Raw genomic sequence first — 21,991 nt, 5'->3', positions numbered from 1 at the left:
AGATGCTTGAAGCATTCCTTGTGATAGTGAGATCACTGATGCACAAGTTTTAGGTCTGGGGGACTGATTTCTTCCGTTCAATAACCAAATATGAATATCTCTCTCTATATAAACGGCAGTTTGTCTGTGCGTTTTCTGTGTGTCTGTTTTCTCGTACCCTCACTCTGACCACGGCTTTCAACCGATTCTGATGAAACTTGACACACACATAGCCCAATGTCATAATTCAAAACTAACGCAGCGAAAATTTTGAAAAGTTCCCCCAGTTCTGAAAAAAATCGATAAATTCGACATGGGGTCGAGAATCAGAAACCCAAACCACAGACCGTCTAGGGGACGCAACTCCACCTTTTTTAACTCTCAAAAAAAATTTACCATCATTTTTTTTCCATTTTTTTGCTATTTTTTGGCTATAACTCTCTAAAAATGCTTTATAGTTATTTCCCTTACAAACCTGAGCAACGCCGGGCGATACTGCTAGTGTATGTATATATGTGTTGTTGTTTTTTTTTGCATATATTTGGACTGTAGTTTCCAACCTTTTCATGAGGAATAGACACTTGTGGAATAATAAACTTCTCGGTAAGCATAATGAATTAAGATATTTTTAAGGGCACGTTAATAACTTGATTCTGGGAAGCGATTTTTATGAAGTTATATACTTTCACATTTTTGCACTTCTGAATGCCAAATCGCATAACCATGGGTTTCGGGAACCCCTGATCCAGGTCTGCAATTTCCCCATATATCTTTCCGTCTATGGTTTTAAAATTGTAGAGTGTTATTTGAAGGAAATTTGGCTGTTACGTTTTGCAGGTCAAGCGACCACGTTCGGTTTCTCTTGCTGGCTTAACAGTTATCCTAATTCTTACATTGGTGGGATGTTTTAGTGATGGAACGGATTACCAGCTAAGTGAACTGATCATGCGAACCGCCATGTATGTTGTGTTGAGAGTTCAACAAAAAGCAGTTCTTTAAACAGTTCTATTTAGTTTTTCAAGTTCATGAATACTACTTAAATTGCACAATTGAAACTGCACAACTGAAACCATTTTCCAAACTTAGTCTCTAGTGTTCCACTATTTTTTAAAAGTGCATAATGGAATTTTAAATAGGAAAACATTAGAATGTTAAAATACTAACATCTTTGAATTTATAGATACGGCACAGGAAGATTTATTATTTTGTTCTTTGACTAGTTTCAGTCATTGAACTCTGGCCATGTTGGGATAATGCCTTCGTCATGACTGTTACTTTTATTATCGACCTCGGAACGATGCAAGACTAAGTCAAGCTAGGTGAGATTTGATAAAAGAACGCAAAGAAATGTATCAAAATATCCCGCAAGTTATTTTGTCCCACACCTTACCGATTCTAACATCCATTACTATAATAATTCAAATAGAGAATGTCTCTAATGGACAAGTGATAAGTAGAACACAACAGTTGAGGTTTTCAAACAGAATTGTCTTACGGAAAATCATCTGACATTTGTTGATCCTGCGGTTTTTAGTGGTAGAGATCACCAAGCAAGACTAACAACTTGATGTATATTCAGAGCGAGGAAACGAAACAAAATATTGGAATTTATCGTGACGTAGCAAGTGTGTGTGCCACCCGGAGCAGTCCACCAGTATGCCGCCCCTTGCATCCACCTCGCCCCCTATACAGGCATATATAGTAAGCCAACAAAGGACTGCCCCCATTAAGACGTCGCCTTGGTCGGACCGCCCTTCTATCCCCACGCCTGCTCTATCACTGGGATTTTAAACTAAGTGTTGATAGTGGGATGGTTTCAAATTTTGACACAGTGCAAGAAATTTTTGAATAAGGGCACGTCGGTTACATCGACCTCAGTATTCAACTGGTGCTTATTTTATCGACTCCGAAGGGATGAAAGGCAAAGTCGACGTCAGCGGAATTTGAACTCAGAACGTGAGACGAAATGCCGCTATGCCTTTTGTCCGGCATGCTAACGATTCTGCCAGATTGCCGCCTGAGGGTATTTGAACAATTGCTGAACAGTTAGTGGTAAAATTGTAAATAAGATCTTTTGCAATTAGTTTTCGATGTGACATGAGAAAGTGGTGGTGTTATGCACTCCCTCACACACAAAGCACTTACCAAAAATTTCAACAGCACATATCGTTAACTCTAATAAAGATACACTCACTTTTGTTTCTCCTTATCACTAGCTTAAACCTACACACATCATAACTACAGAAATGTTACCACACGTGTAGACACTATATATAATAAAAGAAGAAAAATGCACCCACTTTACATAGTTTTAATATATTTTAAAATATATTTTATATTGTGTTTGTCGACTGGTTTCGCTTTCGCTAATCATGACATTGAAATTATTGCAATTTCATATTTTCTTAAGAAGATTTTAGTCCATGTTGTGTGAGGAGAAGTCTATAAATGAATGATTCAACAAGTAGAAAAATCTAAGGGGTGATAATTGGTGATCGTTATTATTGAAGACAGGGGAAGTAATTATTCATTTTTCGGGGAGGAGATAAATATACACAAAAATTCAAAAGCTAAAGTAGTGAGAAATATGTACAGTGATAAGCATGTGATCATGAATTAAAATATATACTGAGATCAAAGTTGGTTATGCGTTCATATTTAGATGTGTTCTGTATTTTTCGACGAACAAATTTTCTTTATTTAAACATTCTTGTCTAGAAATTGTTTCTTTGCACTTGTAGATGGGGAAAACAGTGATGTTTGGTTGGATGTTACCTGCATATTTCTCTATGTGTTCACACAAAGGAATCTGTCTGTATTCTGGGAACCGGATCTGTTCCTTTTGTCGTGTGGTTCTCTGTATCAGAGTCATACTTGTCTATCCTATATAGTTATGTCCACAACCTGAGCAAGTTATAACATAAATTTGATTCTCGGAAGCACAAGTGAAGTTGGATTTAATTGTGAACCTCTCTCCTGGTTTGAATAGGAATTTCAAGCCTTCCAGTAGGTTGGGACATGTTCCACAGTTTGGGCGTCCACATTTTTTAAACCGTTGGTTTCGTGGTTGTTGTGTAAATCTTCGCATTTGTTAGAAGTCTTTTTAGCGATTTGTGTTGCTTTTTGCATTTGATGAATTTATGTTTTGTGTTTTCAGAATGTTGTTCATATTTGGATCTCTAGTGAGTATAGGTAGACCTTGTACAATGGTGTTGTATGCCTCATTGTTTCTAGGGTTACGAGTTGATATATGCAGTAGCGCTTTGTGATGAGGTGCTGTGTTACGTTTTATTGCCCTTAGTGTTTTAATGTCTAATTTCTTAGCACGCTTAATTCTATCGTCTATAAGTGAGGGTGGATATTGTCTTTCAGTTAGTTTGGGAATACATACATGTGTGTGTGCGTGTGTATTTTTTTCCATCTTATCCAATGTGTCCTCTCATTTATATAATGCTAGCGTGGTGACAATGAGAGAGATTTGGCTGATATTTCCAACAAATCGTAGTGAGAGAGAGAGAGAGAGAACGGAGAGAGTGGTGGTGTATTGACGATCTGAACGGCAGCTTATATAAACTTACCAATCCCCTACCACTGCATATTAATTTATTAAACCCTCTCCGTTTCCTTGCTTCCATTCGGGGGTTTTATCAGCTTTACATATGAATGTGTGTGTGTGTGATGGACAGCATGAGCAACTGTCGTCAACTTCACAATCCCCCTCCTTCCTTAAAGCTATGTATTCCTCACACCTACTTCCCTTTCCTTTCCTCAGCATTCTAAAAGATGCATATAGGTGTATGTATTGGTGTGTGCGTGTGTGGATACGTATACATGTGTGTGTGTATTTACGTACATATATGTATGCAGCGTCCAAAACAGACGACCCGATGACTCGGATGTTGTTGCTCCTCCATTACTTTCGCAAACAGCAGTAACTTTCTTCAGCTGAATACACGTCATTGACTGGTTAAAATTACCCAAATGCGACAACTTTAACACGAAATAACTTCTAAAATACAAAATTTTGTCAAAACCGTGTTTTACGTGACACATTCAACCAGTATCCGAAGTTTCAAACTATTTAGTTTAAAAACATTAATTAAGAAACCTGTGACTGAGATTGAAAAGATCCAGGTATGCTCGTATTCTCCACTCATTCGTGAGGTTCGAGTATAAACTCCCCAGATAGCTACCCGTCTATCTATAAATAACTACTACCAAGGACTACTTAGATCCTCCTGTCTTTTATCTGTGATATTAAAGTATGAACCTTCATGATATCTACCTAACCACAAAGAACTACTATGAACACTCGCTTTCCTGATTTTACTTAGATATATTTTTGTCCACTTTTGAACAACTATTTTGCAAATGCTTTGATGCTATTAACGACCGCTTGTTCGTCTTTAATTTTATTATACCCCAATACCTATACAAGTCCCCACTACGTCAGTGAATATTAATGTAGTGTTAATATAACCAAAAACGAATTCCAACAGTTATTCCCAGATATTTTTACTCTTTAGCAATTAGATATATTATTTATTTGCCAACTTGCATACATAACCACGTAGCTACCCATCTATTAAAACAAACAGAGCCGCCCACTTAAAGTCCAACGCTACCACTACACAATATACATATATGACCTATTAACCGGCTTTCATTTTCTCCACTTGACCACACCTAATTGTTAAACATACAAAGATACCTCCAAACCCTCAACACACCCTCTCTCAAAGGTATTATTTTCACTACATTAGCAGCCCATCACTCAAAGTGTCTTCTTACATTACTCTTAACCCAATTTACTAATTACTCTAAAATAACCACCACTTTTAGATTATTTGTTGTAAATATAGCGAGAGTTCACGAAATGTTTAATCAGAATTGTAAGATGAAACTGCGAGTCACCAGGATATATTCGTTGTTCCAACTCTCGAAATAAATATTTTATAAACAATATCGAATTCCTTTTCCTTTGCGGTATGCGTGCCTAAAATTCTTCCTTATCTAAACACACACACACACACACACACATGCATCCTTTTATTCTAAAATAAAGTAACATATTTCTAGTTTGATGATATCTGAATAGAGACTAACTATCAGAGGACTGGGAGCTTTTCTGCTTGGCTGTCAGGATTTAAAAATTAAAGTTTATGGAATATTTTAAAATTTGGTACGTTAATGTAGTTTTCCAAGCTGAACTGCTGGAGTCATTTCACGTTTTCCAGAAAATTAAAAAAAAAGTTATAGATCATTTTCAACCAGTCAGGAAACAGGATTTGGAAGCTATCATTTTGTGCATGACTGCACATTTTGTCAACATTCTGAAAATAGCACGTGTTGTCAATATTTATGTTCTACACGTGAAAAACGAGTAACACACCTTTTGTATATACGTATTTAATGCGACAAACAGTACATTACAAAAGAAATATTTCTCAAAATAAGAGACTTATAGCACGAACTTAAAAAGGATTTATCTAAAAACAAAATCAAACAGATTGGTAAAATTTCCAGTTGGGTAAAACAGTAGAACACAGCTTCAACAAGTGGTTTGACAAACACGTGCTTTTTCACAGACAAAAGACTTGTCATGTGTCTATGGCTTACGATTGGCTAAAATTACCCAAAATTTTCAAACTTCAATAGCTAATAGCTCTTTATTAATTGATTTATGGCGAAAATGATTTCCATGGTATTGATTAGCCTATAAAAGTGCATCATTACACTGAATATAAAATCAATTGGAACAGAAATTGTCCTTGGCAGCCCAGCAGAAAAGATCCGAGGACTGTAATGTGAAAGTAAAGTTTGTTTATTTAAAATTAATTTTTTTAAAAAGCGTTATAAGAAGACTCAATAACAAAAGAATAAGTACTAAAAATTTTAAGGAAAAATAAGATCAAATAGTTTATTAATGCAACAGAGATAATTAAAAAGAAAAAGACTTAAAGCAATAAAATACACTTTGAGTGAAGAGGTTTGCATTCTTATGGTCCTGATGACAGGTAATAATAGCATGGATATTTGGATGAGTTTGAGTCCAAGGTCATCATGTTCATTGACGCTGAGTTAAAACATTTATATGGCAAAAGCCTGTTCCAACCGCATATGAACTAGTAAAATGCAAGTAAAAACAAGTCAGAGTTGCCCTTAGATTTGGATATTTAGTGGTAATGTTCTTATGGCTCAAGAAACCATTGTCAAATGTAAATATAACAAACTAGACATAATGATTGGGAAATGAGAAAATAAAAGTGTGCACGATGGCAGAAATTAATCGAGCAGCATACGCTAACATAATTTAATTAACGGAAAATCTGTACTGGGGCATTTGATTATAAAGCCAACTGTTTCAGGAGGAACCTTAAGAAGCTAGCGTCACAAACCAGAAAAAACTCAGTTGATTCCAAATTATGAAAATAAACATCCTGTAATGTGTGTGTGTGTGTTGAAAAAATAAGAAATTGCTTAGAGAACTTAATCATGGAAAACAAAGAAAACACGTACAGATTTCAATCGCTTAAGACGAACTCTTCATTCTGGAAACGAATGGAGACAAAACTGAGATGAATTAAAAAATTAAGCTTTCATATCACTTCTGGAAGTTCATATATTTTTCTTATAAAAACCACAGAGTTCTGTATTTCGTGTCCTTCTGATTGTTGCTAATTGGCGGCAACAACCAGAAAGATTGTTACTACTGTCCTGTTTGCCGTTTGTTATATTATCGTCTATTTTCCCGCATGCTATGTTTTATTTGATTTCGCTTGTTATGTTCTTTTTGACCTACCTTTGATATATATATATATATATATATATTTATATATATCAAAAATATTTTTATGGGTAACACCATAAAAATATTCTGGTGCATCTAAATTAAGTGCCATATTCATTTGAATCTAAATTGTTTACTAAACTTTTATATATATATATATATATATATATATATATATATATATATATAAGGTTAATCCAAACAGGAAAATACAAAGGGGAAAACACAACAACGCGAGGACGTGGAACAAATATAGTATTATTGGACGCTCATGAAGGAAGGGAAGAAGGAGGGTTTAACGTTTCGAGCGGAGCTCTTCGTCAGAAACATAGGAAAAGGAAAGATCTAGAGAAGGGAAGACGGAGAAAAAAAATCGCCAACGGTACACACGCGGTCACAACTTCCACAATTTATTGTATCAATGCTGAGATCCAGCAATCAACCTCATTGTATGTTAAATAAATATTATTAAGGTTTGTAGTAAAACTATGTTTGCCTATGTTTTCCAATAAACTCTGCTGAGTTATCCATATTTTTAATTTTTCCGGAATTTTTCAAATTGTAAAACTAATTTACGGAGACCTTGACCACACACATACACACACACACACACACACTCACTCACACACACGCACACGCATGCGCACATATGCACACACACACACACACGCGCGCGCACATACGATAACTTCCAAAGATTAAACAGAAACAATAAAGGAACAATGGCTAAAATTCACACGCGAGACACGGACGTCATATCTACTACTACTACTACTACTACTACTACTACTACTACTACTACTACTACTACTACTACTACTACACACACACACACTTAGTATACAAACATGTGTACGCGTATGCTCACATACACGAGTCCAAACATTCAAATCAATGACATACATAGATACATGCATACATACATACATGCATGTATACATACATACATGCATACATGCATGCATACATGCATACATACATACATATATACATACATACATACATACATATGCGGCCACCTAGTTCAATGAAAGAGTCTTCTTTGTGGGTTAAAAAGTGGGTTTTATCTGTTAGCGAAAAATTTGAAAAATTAAACCAAAAGAACATACATATATTTCTTTCGTTATACAATGTATGTTCGCAAATCGACAACCAAGAAGGATTCTAAAATTTAAATATGTACTTTGACTTGTCTCGTTCTAGAAACAGCGAAACACGTGATCATCTCACCAGCGTGACAGCCAAGAAACGAAATTATGATCTTTTTCAAATTCTGCGTTATGATTTTATAGAAAATTTAGTACTTTCACGATACAGGAGGAAAGCTGCCAAATTATGAAGATATTCTCTGCTACGTCTGTGCCCTCATGGTGCGGAAAAGCTACTCTGGTTCTGGCAGCTTTTCCACATTATGAAAGCACGAATTATATATGATAAATTACTTAAATTTAAAATTAAATGTGTTTGACCCTCGAACTTTGTAGATCTCAATAATTTTATTGACCTCGAATTGATCCTTACACTCAGCTTCATCAATCCTTAGAAATTTATATCGACTACGTTTGGAGTCCTTGGGCTAAAGCACATCAACCAAAATACATAAATAGCTTCCTTACGATCGCTTGACCTGCTAGAAATAGCTACCAAGTCACCTTTGTATCATACTCATCTATTATTTCAGTAAAGCTAAAATACTAGGCATATACAATATTGTATATCTAGGATATACAATATCTGAAAAATGATGAAATGGCCACACTAGAAACACTTGTCAAATGCTGAAGCTATTTGTTGATTGTGCCAAGTCAATTACCTGATACCTATGTACTATAAGTCTACTTCAGCAGGCCTGACCTGTTCTTACATAACATGAACTCAGCTGAAATATTGGCATCTTTCTCAGTCTACATCATCTGTGGTCATGTTTCTCCTCAACTTTCAAGCCTCCCGTTCTTGGCTAGATACGCAACATGCAGACGAAGTCTCACACACATTACTCACAATTATACAAATATGTTAAAGCATGTAAGATATGACCATTTTTAATACTTACTCCAAACTTTATAAACAACAATTCTACCATATTTCAATCCCCAATTCTTTATTTTATCAATCTCGAAAGGATGAAAAACAAAATGATCGCTGCAGGATATGAACTGAGAACGTAATGGGCTGTAACTAAACACCGCAAGGCATTTCGTCGGACGCTGTATGTCATATCTAATACAGACAATATTTTTTTTCTTAGCAGTACAGAATTCTAAGTTGTATTTCGGTATTTTTAAACAACTAAACACAGTAGAATAGGAGCCAAATCTCTGAGCAAACCGAGTTTTTGAATTCCCTGGTAGTAGCTTATTTTTCTTAACTTCATTTATATCACTAATGCTGTTGGAAATTGCATAAACATCATAACTTCCTTCCTTGAAATTGTTAGAGCTTAATTATATATTATCGAAGGATAACCTTGATTATGAAACGTAAATAAATTAAGTCAATTATGTAATGCATAAAGATAAGGTTCTCGCGCGCGTGTGTATATAGCCAGATGCATGGGCGTAACTAAAATTTCGAGCAAGGGGGGTTCCTATATGGATATACGATTAGCTGCCGAATTTGCAAAAACAAAATTGAAAATAAATGCTAGATAACAAGTAAATTTTCATAAAGATGCTGGTAGCGGGGGTTTGTTCCGAATATGCCGATAACTCCTTCCTGGCTACGTTGCTGATAAACACACACACACACACACACACACCACACCACACACACACACACCACACACACACACACACACACACACACACACACACACACACACACACGCGCACACACACACACACATACACACACACAATATATATATATATATATATATATATATATATATATTATATATATATATATATATATATATCCAGATGCACATGTACATGCTTATATAAAGACGTATGTGTATATTCCTAGACAGAAGTGCAAATATTTATAAGATTAAATAATCTCCCGTTTAATATTTCAGAAAAAAAGCAAAACAAAACAAAAAACAACAAGAACAAAATGAAAAATGAAGAAAATAATTTTTTTTTGTAACTGTCATGTGCAAAGCTACTAGACTGTTTGTCTGTACCGAAAGAATCGTGATGGCATCAGGTTACCAATTCTATATGAAGTCTGTAAATGTTATATAAAGGATTACGTTGGTTTATTTATTTTTTTTTTGTAACCGAATTTTATATAATATTCAAGACTGAAGTATATTTAATCGTAGTAACTGGAACTGGAAGAGTCAAAGAGGTACCAAAATTTTGTTCGAAGTTATAGCCAATATAATTATTTCGTGAATGTTTCACGTTCTCACATTGTAATTAGTATCATGTGTAGGTAAAATAATCGCTGTAAGCAAGTATTTTACCTGTGTATGGAGTATTTTACATTGACTAATATTTCGTTCGCTTTTAATCCTGATTTCAAATCTTTATCATAGGTTTCATTCTGCCAAGATGATCTATTCACGAAATATTACATGAAGATGAACTCTCTATGCTATAGCTCAATCAGCTAGAAATAGCAGCCAAACCTCCCTTAAATCACATCTTACAAATGGGGGAATGCATTGGACAATGTACTACGTGATAAGGATAGTCACAGTTGGAATGCCTTTGATTTGCTCGGTTAGGGTTGACTCAGGGCTAAACAATAACAGTATCAACAATTTATATCTAATATCTTTTTACTTATCAGTATATTCGTCAACATAATGGTAAGCATGTCGGATAACGTGTTTAGCAGCATTTCTTTCGGTTTGAAATTTTGAGTTCCTTATTGACAATTTTCTCTTACCCCTACCTCATTTCTCTGTCTCTGTGTATGTCTATGTATTCCAGACATTTCCAACATTCCTGGGACTTCGTCGTTACCCTATGTCCCAACGCTAAAGTTTATGCAGCATTCTAACAGATAATATAAGCCCCGCACTTTTGCATTTTTGAAATATGGATTTGTCCCAGACAGCAAACTCTTCCTTTTCCTCGCGGCAGATCAATTCCTTCGATTTTTGAACTCTCTGACACAATCTCAGGTTTCTCAGATACCACTGTTTACTTTATTAGATGCAGAATGCTTATAGTCTGCCGCTCTGCCGACTGGCCTATCATTGTTCTTCATTAAAACCAAACACTTTTTATTTTCCTTTCATTTTATTTTATTTTTTTTTTATATCTAGGTACACAAATCTTATATTTTAAGAGGGAGAAATGGAAAGTTGTTGTTGTGATATCTTTACTTTAACGGCTTAAGTCAAGTGAAATGGTTTCAATCGAAACTCGCAGTCGCTTTGAAGAATCGACTCACCGGCATTTTTTCCTCTTGGGTTCTAATGTACAGATATCTCTACACGTTTGTACTTATTCACATAACGTAGTTTTTGACCTCCTTGCGCGGTAGCCAAATTGACAGCCCTCTTCCTGAAATATATCGTACCTTCAACGACAGCAGGTGCACGCATATTATGTCGCCGCCATGTAAACCCTACACTACACCACTAATGCATGGCTGTGTGGTTTAGAAGTTTATTTCTCATTCACGCAGCACCTCGCGCAAGTGACTTCTATTACCGATTAACTCTAACTGTGTGAGGGAAGTTTGGAAAGCTCATCTGATGAACTGTTTCATTCTTAGAGGGTAAACTCAGTTCATCATCCAATGAGTGACTTTAGTGAAGTCTTTTTCAAGCATTTAGATTGTTTCCCGTTTATTCCTACTTCCTTCCCCCAGTCTCGCAAACTTCGAATAGGTCATGTCACCGTTCTTACATTAAAATAATTCCAGCACTGCGAATATTATGGCCAAGGCTGTACAAATGTTAATTCGTCTTCTACCGTGATCCTAGCGTAAAGAAAATTTGACAGTAACCTTAACAAAACTAACCCCTAGCCTCCCAATTAGTGAGATCGGAGGGAAGAAGAATTAGAGATGACGAAGTTCAAATTGATTTCAATTCCACGGAAGGTTAGCAACATGATCGTTCGACCTGCTAGAAACAGTAATCAAACAGCAATTTCCTTCATATCATACCCAATCGTCTTAAAAACGGAAAGAACACGGAAAGATCATTGATACACTGCATCTGAAAACTGACGGGGTGGTCACGGCTGGAATGCATTTAATCATAAGTCTACTCGACCGGGATTTTCCTGGCGTTAAATAGTAAGAACAACAACCACTTCATAGCTTCAGTGAGTTATATTTTCATCGCTATCACTTTAACTGCATACTTAATGTCGATATACAAGAAACCGTTTCTTATTCTATCATCCACACCCCACCACACTTATTTCCGGTCTGTGTAAATATGTCGAAGCGCTGTTAAATGCTGATAAAAATAATAGTGATAACTACTTCGCGTCTATTTTTCAGGAAGAACGGTAAGACCTTGTTCCTGTGATTTCGTCGGTGATTGCATAGAAACGTAAAGCACACAGAAAATGAGAATTATACATGAAATAGTGACGGTAATGAAGAAGTGCCTGCTTTTTCAGTACAGTTATTTGATTCTTTCAATAGTGTTTAAAGAGCGGGCAATCGAGAAGAGGTGATGTTAAAACCTGCCTAAACTTGCCTGACTATCCAATTCTTTATACATGCATTTATGCATGTATTTATATATGCTCCGGAAGAAAACCAAAACTTTCAGATATGGATCGTCGGACTCTTACACGAATTGTTAGAAAGGATCACAAAAGTACAGCTCCCAAAATTATTGCAGAGCTTAATGACCACCTCAAGAATCCAGTTTCCACAAAAACTGTTTGCCAGGAGCTGCACAAAGCTGGATTTCATAGGAGGGCTGCAATCAGAAAACCACTACTTTCAAAAACAAACGTTGCAAAGCGTTTAGAGTGGAGTAAAAACCTATAGAATTGGTCCTTAGACCACTGGAAGGATGTTATTTTCTCGGACGAGTCATCCATTATCTTATTTTCGACCACCGGCCGAGTATACGTCTGGAGACAGCCAAAAGAACCATTTGACCCAGACTTCCTTCTTCCAACTGTTAAACATGGAAGAGGATCTGTGATGATCTGGGGGGGCTATATCTTGGAAATCCGCCAGCCCAGTAGTTTCCCTTCATGGCAGAATTAATAGTAAAATCTATTTAAGCATTTTATCTGATCAAATTCATCCTATGGTTGCGGAACTGTTTCCGGAGGGAAAAGGCAATCTTTCAGGATGATAATATACCAATTCACACTGAAAAAGTTGTTACTTAATGGCACGAGGAACATTCTAGTGAAGTTGAACATCTTATCTGGCCACCTCAGTCCCCAGATCTCAGTATTATTGAACATTTATGGTTCATTTTAGGAAAAAACATGTAAGGAGTAGATATCCTCCACGATCATCACTACAAGAACTGGAGACTGCTTTAGCAGAAGAATGGACAAAAATTCCTTTGGAAACAATTCAAACTTTGTACGAGTCCATTACCTCATGCTGAGGTTACTGCCAAAGGTGGTCCGAACCCATATTAAAATAAATTTGTTTGAGATTTCAAGGTGTTTCCATTATTGTGTCCAACCCCTACATGTGTATCCGAAGATTTCAACTAGAATCTCGGAGTAACGATTTGGCATGATTCAGCTTCCAATAAATTGTATCACACTACATTGAGTACTTTTATCAGTGTGACCAAGAAGCTTTCTCTTGTTTACATCTTTCTTTTTCTGTCTCTTAATATAGACACGCACGCACGCACATTCATCTACCCCCACACACAAAAACACATACACACATGTGCCTGAGTGTATGTGTGTGTGTGTGTGTGTGTATGTGTGTGCGTGGAGGCGTGCTTATGTTTGTGTATGTAATGCCTATCTCGCAAAGAAATCATCATCACCATCGTCATTATGATCGTCATCATAAATATCATAAGTGTTAAATGTACGTGGAATGATAGAAATAGTTGCGTGCTATTACACCTTACATTCTCAGTTCAATTCTTTACGAGTTTAACTCGTCACTTCTTCTTCTTCTTCTTCTTCTTCTTCTTCTTCTTCTTCTTCTTCTTCTTCTTCTTCTTCTTCTTCTTCTTCTTCTATCGTAATGCTATGTCAATTTTGATAATCCTGAGTACTTAAAGGAGAACGAATAGTTGCAGATGAATAGGCTTGGAAATACCACACACACACACACACATACACACACACACACACACACGCACATACACATCTATCTATCTATCTATCTATCTATCTATGTATCTATCTATCTATCTATCTATCTATCTATCTATCTATCTATCTATCTATCTATCTATCTATCTATCTATCTATACGTATTGACTCTTGAGCCACTACTGCGGAAGCTGGCGACTCTAAGGGGCATCCCGCGAGAATTGGGATGCGGGACGAGCGTGTCTGCATACGCGGACGACGTCACCGTCATAGTGTCAAGCCACGAGCACATCGAGCGGGTCGACGAGACACTGAAAGACTACGAAGCGGTGACAGGAGCAAAAATCAACCGGGAAAAGTCAGTGAGCTTGCGGCTCGGCACCTGGAGAAGCAAGCCCATGCCGTCCACCAGTACCTCCGTCGTGGGACGCTGGACAGACGGCCCGGTTGAGTTGCTCGGGGTCTGGTTCGGTCCGGACATCCAAATGGAGAACTGGAACGAGATAACGAGTAGGGTGGTCACTCTCGCCCAGCAATGGGCCGAGAGGAAACTGTCCCTAAAAGGTCGGGCGGAGGTGGTGAACGCGTACATCGCGTCCATCATCTACTACCGCCTGACCGTCGTACCTTGTCCCGACCCTACCATCACCAAACTAGAACGCATCCTCTTCCGCTTCTTGTGGAAAGGATGAGTCCCGATGGTCAGGCGATCCATTTGCTGTCAACACCCGTTAAAAGGAGGGCTGGGCATGCCGTGGTTGATGATGCGCAGACACGCGCTGAGACTGCGACATCTCCGGCTCTATGTAGACGACGGTGAACAGGTGTGGTCGCCGTTTGTGAGGCACGCATTCCCGCAACTCGTCTCCATGACCGAACTACAGTCGTGGATCAAAAAGAGGCCGAGGAAGGGCGAATGGCACCGCGAGTGTCGCGTTGCTCTCAGGCAACTCTGCCGTCCCGGGTCGACCTTGAGTGACTTCAACACAACCAAAGCATTCTATAGGGGATTAGTGGAGGGGAGGTACGACGACGAGCTCGGGGCAAACCTGGGCGTCGACGAGGAATACCTGACCCGCCTGTTTCAAACGACTTTCGGCCCGGGACCTATGGACAACTTCCAGAGATCCCTGGCCTGGCGGTGCTACCGAGAAGCGCTACCCGTTCTGGATAAGCTCTATAGGCATGGCTCGAGAAACACGGGGCCGACCTGCCCGAGATGCGGGCAGAGCGACGAAACCGCTCTGCACGCAATCGTGCAGTGTCCAGCAATTTCCGACCTGTGGGCTTATGTCGAACGACTGCTGTCACGTGTGGGACGTGTCGGTTTATCAGCCGAGTCTATCGTTAATATCGTCACGCCTCCTTCTTTCAAACGGGAAGGAAGAGCTATTTTCATCATCCTTGTGGCTATGGCGAAGGAATGTATCTTGTGGACGCGTCTGAAAGGATTGGAGACAAACACTTTCCTCTCTGGTCAATCTCTCATCAACTTCTTCAAGTACCACTTGAAAAGGAAAGTGAGAGTAGAGAGGCAAGTTTTGTCTAGTGAATGTTTTTAAAAAAGATGGGTGAATGTAGCAAGAATGGCACGTATGAATGACGAAGCCACCTTGACTATGATTCTATGAACCATAAAAATTAATACAGAGAGTTGCTTATTTGCAAAAAAAGAAAAAAAGAAATATAACATGTGACTTCATTGACCGAGGTTACCGTGGTCTTTTCCGTAGGCTTTTCTTTCCACGGGTAAACCTCACCTGTCCTCCCCTTTACACTTCATATTGACATTTCTGTGATAACGATCCCTATTATTCATTCCCCCCCCTTTTTTTAACCCCTCCCTTTTTTTTGTCCTTTTTCTTTCCTTTTACGATCCCTTTTGATCGAAAACCACCACTCTCCTTTTTTTTACCCCCAAAAGAAAAGCTCTACCTTGTAATTTGTTCTATCTGTGTGCAGCCCTGTGTGGCTAATAAAGAAACATATCTATCTATCTATCTATCTATCTATCTATCTATCTATCTATCTATCTATCTATCTATCTATCTATCTATCAATCTATCTATCTATCTATCTATCTATCTATCTATCTATCTATCTATCTATCATCTATCTATCTATCTATCTATCTATCTATCTATCTATCTATCTATCTATCTATCTATCTATCTATCTATCTATCTATCTATCTATCTATCTATCTATCTATCTATCTATCTATATGAGCCTAACTGTTTATATTAATTCTTTGTATACGCATTAGTATTCCGCTAAATCATGCATAAATGTTTATAGTAAATACATATATACTGACATACGGAATTATCCGAACATGCGCCGTTCGAGTAGCCCTCACTGACGGTGCCTACGGAATAGGCAAAACTAGACGTCTAGTCTGGGGATTCTCGAATCGGTCATGGGGCAGTAACCTCCCCTGTCAGCATGTCTGTATACATTTACGCTCTTCCTACAGCTTTAAGAATATTTTAATTCTTATTTCTAGCTCTGTAGCTGCTTCGGCACCCTTGTCACACTTAGTAACGATTGCGTTTTATTCCTTTATAGTATCACATTGCGCCTAGCTGTTTGTTGGTGCAGGCGTGGCTATGTGGAAAGAAATTCGCTTTCCAACCACATAGCTCCGGTTTCAGTTCCACTGTGTGGCACATTGTGCCAGTGTCTTCTACTATAACCTCGAACCGACCAAAGCCTTGTGAGTGGATTTAGTAGACGGAAGCTGAAAGAAGTCCGTCGTATATATATTTGTAAATTTATTTGTGTGTGTGTGTGTGTGTGTGTGTGTGTTTTGGTGTCTGTGTCCCCGCAGCAACGTCTGATAACCGTTGGTGACGCAAAAGATACCGATAGAATAAGTCTTGGGGTCAATTTGTTCGACTGAATCTCTCTAAGGTAGTGAGTGCTCCAGCACTGCTGCGGTCAAATGACTGAAACGTGTATATATTCGTGATCTGGTCAATAAGTATCCGGACTGTTGCCATAGTAACAAAGCTAAAGTATGCAGAGTAAAGCCGCTTGACACAGATCGGCCTCGAACTCTGCTGTGCATGCACACTAAGTTTTAACGTTCTAGCTCACTTCCGCTGTTTACAGCAGTGCTTCGAAGAAATATGTGTAGCGTGTGATCGTCGCATTGACCATGACAAAATTGAACAGAGAATCTGCATCAAATTTTGCCAAAAGCTTGGTGATACCTGTTCAGAGGCATACGCAAAGTTTTTTAAATGTTTTCATCGTTCTCGATACAATCAAGGAGATCTTGTGCAACTGAAACCTGAATGTCTTTTTGGTCAGCTGAAATAAGTTTTGGTACAAACTTGGCAGATACCCAAATCCAGTGATAATGGACTGAACTGAACCGTAACTAATCTGCACATCCTCTGATAACTCACGGATGGTGATTCGACAATTTCTCCTCGATGTTTTTCTCAGTCCTGCTGACTGCGGGTTTCCCAGAACGTTCGCCAATATCGTCATTTTTTCGGCCACCTTGGAAACGTCTGAACCACTCGTACACTTGTGTGCAGCTCATACACTTTACTCCATACACTTCCTGCAACTTTGCGCAGGCCTCTGAGTAGGTGTCGCCATGATAACTTTCTCTGTCGTGGTGAATGCGACGATCACACGCTACACACCTACCTTCTAAGCACAGATGTATTCAGTGAGAGTGAACTAGAACGTTAAAACTTAGTGCGCATGCAAAGCAGAGTTCGAGGTCGACCTGTGCCAAGCAGCTTTACTCTGTGTGATTTAGCTTCGTTACTATGGCAACAGTCCGGATATCTATGAATCAGACCCTGTATGTATATGTGTGTGTGTGTGTGTGTGTATATATATATATATATAGAGAGAGAGAGAGAGAGAAGAGGATGGAGATTGGAGGAAAGGAGTGGGAGAGAGAATGGTGTGGGAGAGAGCAAAAGCAACGAAGACAGTGGGAGAAATTGACTATGACCAACTAGTGTGTTTCATAATATCTCGACAGCAACTAAACAGATTGTTCTCCTTGCTTGTTGTCTGCTGAAAGTCTGAGGAAACTGAAATGTCAGACGATAGACCACACCCATTGCTTAACATAAGCACTGTGGCATTGCTTAAGAGGAAATTTCAAGAAAAGCTTTTCAGAGAAAAATTTCTTTGAGTCCAAGTATGTGTGTGTGTCTTCATAAGCATGTATGTGTGTGTGCGTATGTGTGTGTATGTGTGCGTGTGTGCACGCGCGCTTGTGTGTATGTGTGTGTGTATGTGCGCGCGCGCACTTGTGTTTGTGTGTATGTATAACAAATGAGGGAAAGAGAAAATGAAATTCACGAGATTATTTATCACAGCGATCGTTTCGACCCATCTAACATTGAACATTCGCGGGTGAAGTACTATACAACTAGATATAGTGCATCCTTCGGTGTAGATGTATCTTGTCAGATGACTTTTCAAAAGGTACCTCATTCAATAAACTCAGTTTCGCTTAGTTCGATTATACAGCATGTCGTTATTTGGTGGTTGCCTATAGGCTTCGCGGTTTCGAATGACATGAAATGGACGTAGTTTATTTTTTATTTACAGTTAATGGGTCTACATATAGTTACTCGTAAATAGATGTCAAAGAATAAAAGAATAAGAGAAAGGTTATTTTGATAAGTTTTGTTGTGTCCAGGGAGAGTCATATTGCCTTAATATCTAACACACTCATCTGTTCAATTTCCGCTCATTATTATCTTTTGTGCTTTCCAAAACTTGTCTTTGTTTTTGCAACCTTGTCAGTGTTGCAAAAGCAACGAAAACTTTTGGAAGACACTAAAAAATATATATATATATATATAATATAAAAGTAAATGAGTGGAAATTGAACCTGTGAGTGTTTTAGATATTAAGGCAGTATGAGCCTCCCCAGACGCAACAAAATTTGTTTCAACACACGAATTCACATAATGAATCTTGCAAACTAGATACAAAAACAAAGTATTTTGATAAGTATAAGCATTTTGACGCATGCACACATATATAACCAGCATCCATATACTCATATATATGCATGTATGTATGTATGTATGTATGTATGTATGTATGTATGTATGTATGTATGTATGTATGTATGTATGCATGTATGTATGTATGTATGTATGTATGTATGTATGTATGTATGTATGTATGTATGTATGTTCTATCCACTGATGTATCCAGTATTGTTTGAACATAGGTATGGCCGAATGTTGAAGAAGTTCACTTCGCGATTGTCAGGCATCGTGTTCAATCTCATTATTGTGGTATCTTGAACAAGTGTCTTCTATTATAGTTTCTTGTCGCCTCAAGCATTGTAAGTTATGTTGTGTAGACGGAAATTGCGTGCAAGCTCGCCACATTTACGGAATCTGTATTCAAAGTACATTCGCATGCTGTAACTACCTCATGACGTCACGAGATTTACACTATAATACATCTGTAGTACCCGCATAAAATGGTGAGATATTATCTGTCTCAGTAAATCTTAGTCTTTCTCCTTCAACTTTTGCTCCATTTTCTTTTCGTGCTTAATTTTATGTTCTTTCTTTTTATAATCAGACTCGTTCTATTTCTCTTGGGTTTCATGTTATCTTTTAATAGTATTTATTCTCTACAATTCACGTTGATAATGTCCGTGATGTAATAATCTTTGTCATGTTTCTGCAGTTTAGAGTCGAATAATTTCTCTGTCACTGAAAATTTCGTTATTTAATTGCCGTACCGTTGCATATTTATTTATATATAGTATGATATATGTTAAGTCCCGCTTTATGACGACGTATTTCGTCGTTTCTGCGGGACTGGCCCGAACAGCGTACCTCGCTGACTGTATTTCCCTTATTCGGCACGCAGCTCATAACACAGAGGGGACAGCACAAGGACAGACAAAACACCACAGTGGGGACAAGAAACACAGAACGAACGAATAAAGAATGGATAATAACAATGAGGATGAAATGGCTTGCCTGTTCTCCACTCGCAGGCAGTACCATTTAAATGCTTTTCGTTTAACGTTTATAAATCAGTTATTTTTTCCTCTTTCTTTCCCTTTTTGCATCTGTTTTTACAGTCATTTAAATTTTTTTAATATTTACTTACTTATTTTATTTTTTAATTTTTTTTTTATTTTTACCATTTTATGTACGGCAACAGGTTGTCGTACTCTACTACTGGTTGCAAGTCGTCGAACTCGACGCGTACTCCCGTTGGGTATATCTTCTTTCCGAACAGTTCTCGTAGTTTTTCACATCTCTCGTCGTCAATAACAATTGCTTTGGTGCTCTCTGGATAGTATTCCGTCGTTAGTTTCACTCTTATTACTGATTTCATTTTTGTGATTTTCTTCTCTATCTCTGTACTTTTCGTATATGTTACCAAATGCCATTTATGTTTTGGTTCTTTTTTTATTATTTGTTTGTTTCTGTAGTACCACTTGTTTTTCCGCGTTGGTTTTCTTTGATGTAGTCGGTATCTCATGCTGTGCTTCTTGTTTATTCTCTTTTCTTTTCTTTAGTGGACTCTTTGGCAGTGAGTTCTCGTCTTCTTTCCTTTTCTTCTTCCTATTCACCGCCGTATACTCCTCCGCCACCTTCTCTGGACACTTCTCAATTTCACGTCCTCTGGTAGTATTACCTCCTCCGCTATCTTATGTAAGTCTTGTAAACTGACTTGGATGGCTACTTCGAGGCCGTAGCCCCAACAGTTTACTTCTTTCATCCTTGTATTTCCTCCCTCTCGTGTAAAATGTTGTGAGTATTTTTACCTCCTTTAAGCATTTCTCTATAGCCTCTACTGTGGCTATTTCTATTTTTTCGATGTCGTGGACAGCGTTCTGTACATCACTGTCCGCTTCGTCACGCTCGCTGTTATATTTTCTGGCGGTGTCAACCTCAAACTGGTTCCATCTTTCTCTATGAGTCTGTTGAACTCCTTCAACTTACTCTGCCCCATCTCTCGTACCCACAACACGTCAGCTGTCAAACTTCTTCCAGTGGCTGAAGCATAGCTGCTAGCTAGAACTGATTTGCACTCCATCCTCTGCTTCTTGTCTACTTCACCCATGAATAGGGAAGAAAACAATTGTAATTTCACAGACAAAAACAGCAACAACAATTCAACAGTTTAACAATGATATTCAACAAGTAAATTAACCCTTACGGGAGACCTTCAACAAGTATATAACAATTTAACTCACAGGGATCAAAAATGATTAAAAAACCCCACCTAAAATACCTCCGGGACTGACTGACGTTACTGACTGTGTCAGTCAACTATTTATTAGTAGTGAACCAGCCCACCTCACACCTGGGGGCGTCCGCCACAACAGTATGTAATATAGTAGATGAAACGGTGCATCGTATAAGAAATTACAGGGTAAATGTTTTTTAATTTTCTCCTGGTTTACGGAATTAATGTTATTTTGCGGTTGAAGCTTTGGCTGTTATTTCTAGTGGGTGAATGGCCTATTATGGCCGTTCCTTGATTGTGATGTTGAACTTAAAAATGGTCTATGACTATTTAATTTTTTCCCACTAGGCCGCTGGTGGCAAAAAAATTCTACAAAATTTTTTGCCACCCTATATTGATTAATTATGAATTTTCTGGTTAATTCCGTAATGGAATCGGCGGCTTATATTTATTTGCTGCCGATAAATTTGGCGCGAGTGCGATGATTTGAAAATTTTAGGTCAGATATTGCCGAGGCAGGGACAGAAATGCCTCGTGAAAATATCTGTTCCGATCTGGCTATTTCTTACTGACGATTCTAAGGGCCTATGGAAGATTGGCTTGATTTAATTTAATCAGGTTAGTTTACCATTAAACAGTAGATGAAACGGTGCATCGTATAAGAAATTACAGGGTAAATGTTTTTTAATTTTCTCCTGGTTTACGGAATTAATGTTATTTTGCGGTTGAAGCTTTGGCTGTTATTTCTAGTGGGTGAATGGCCTATTATGGCCGTTCCTTGATTGTGATGTTGAACTTAAAAATGGTCTATGACTATTTAATTTTTTCCCACTAGGCC

Source organism: Octopus sinensis, linkage group LG3 (assembly GCF_006345805.1).
Source record: "Octopus sinensis linkage group LG3, ASM634580v1, whole genome shotgun sequence".
Taxonomy (NCBI): Eukaryota; Metazoa; Mollusca; class Cephalopoda; order Octopoda; family Octopodidae; genus Octopus; species Octopus sinensis.
The sequence above is the reverse complement of the archived record's forward strand: the minus strand, read 5'-3'. Positions refer to the sequence as shown.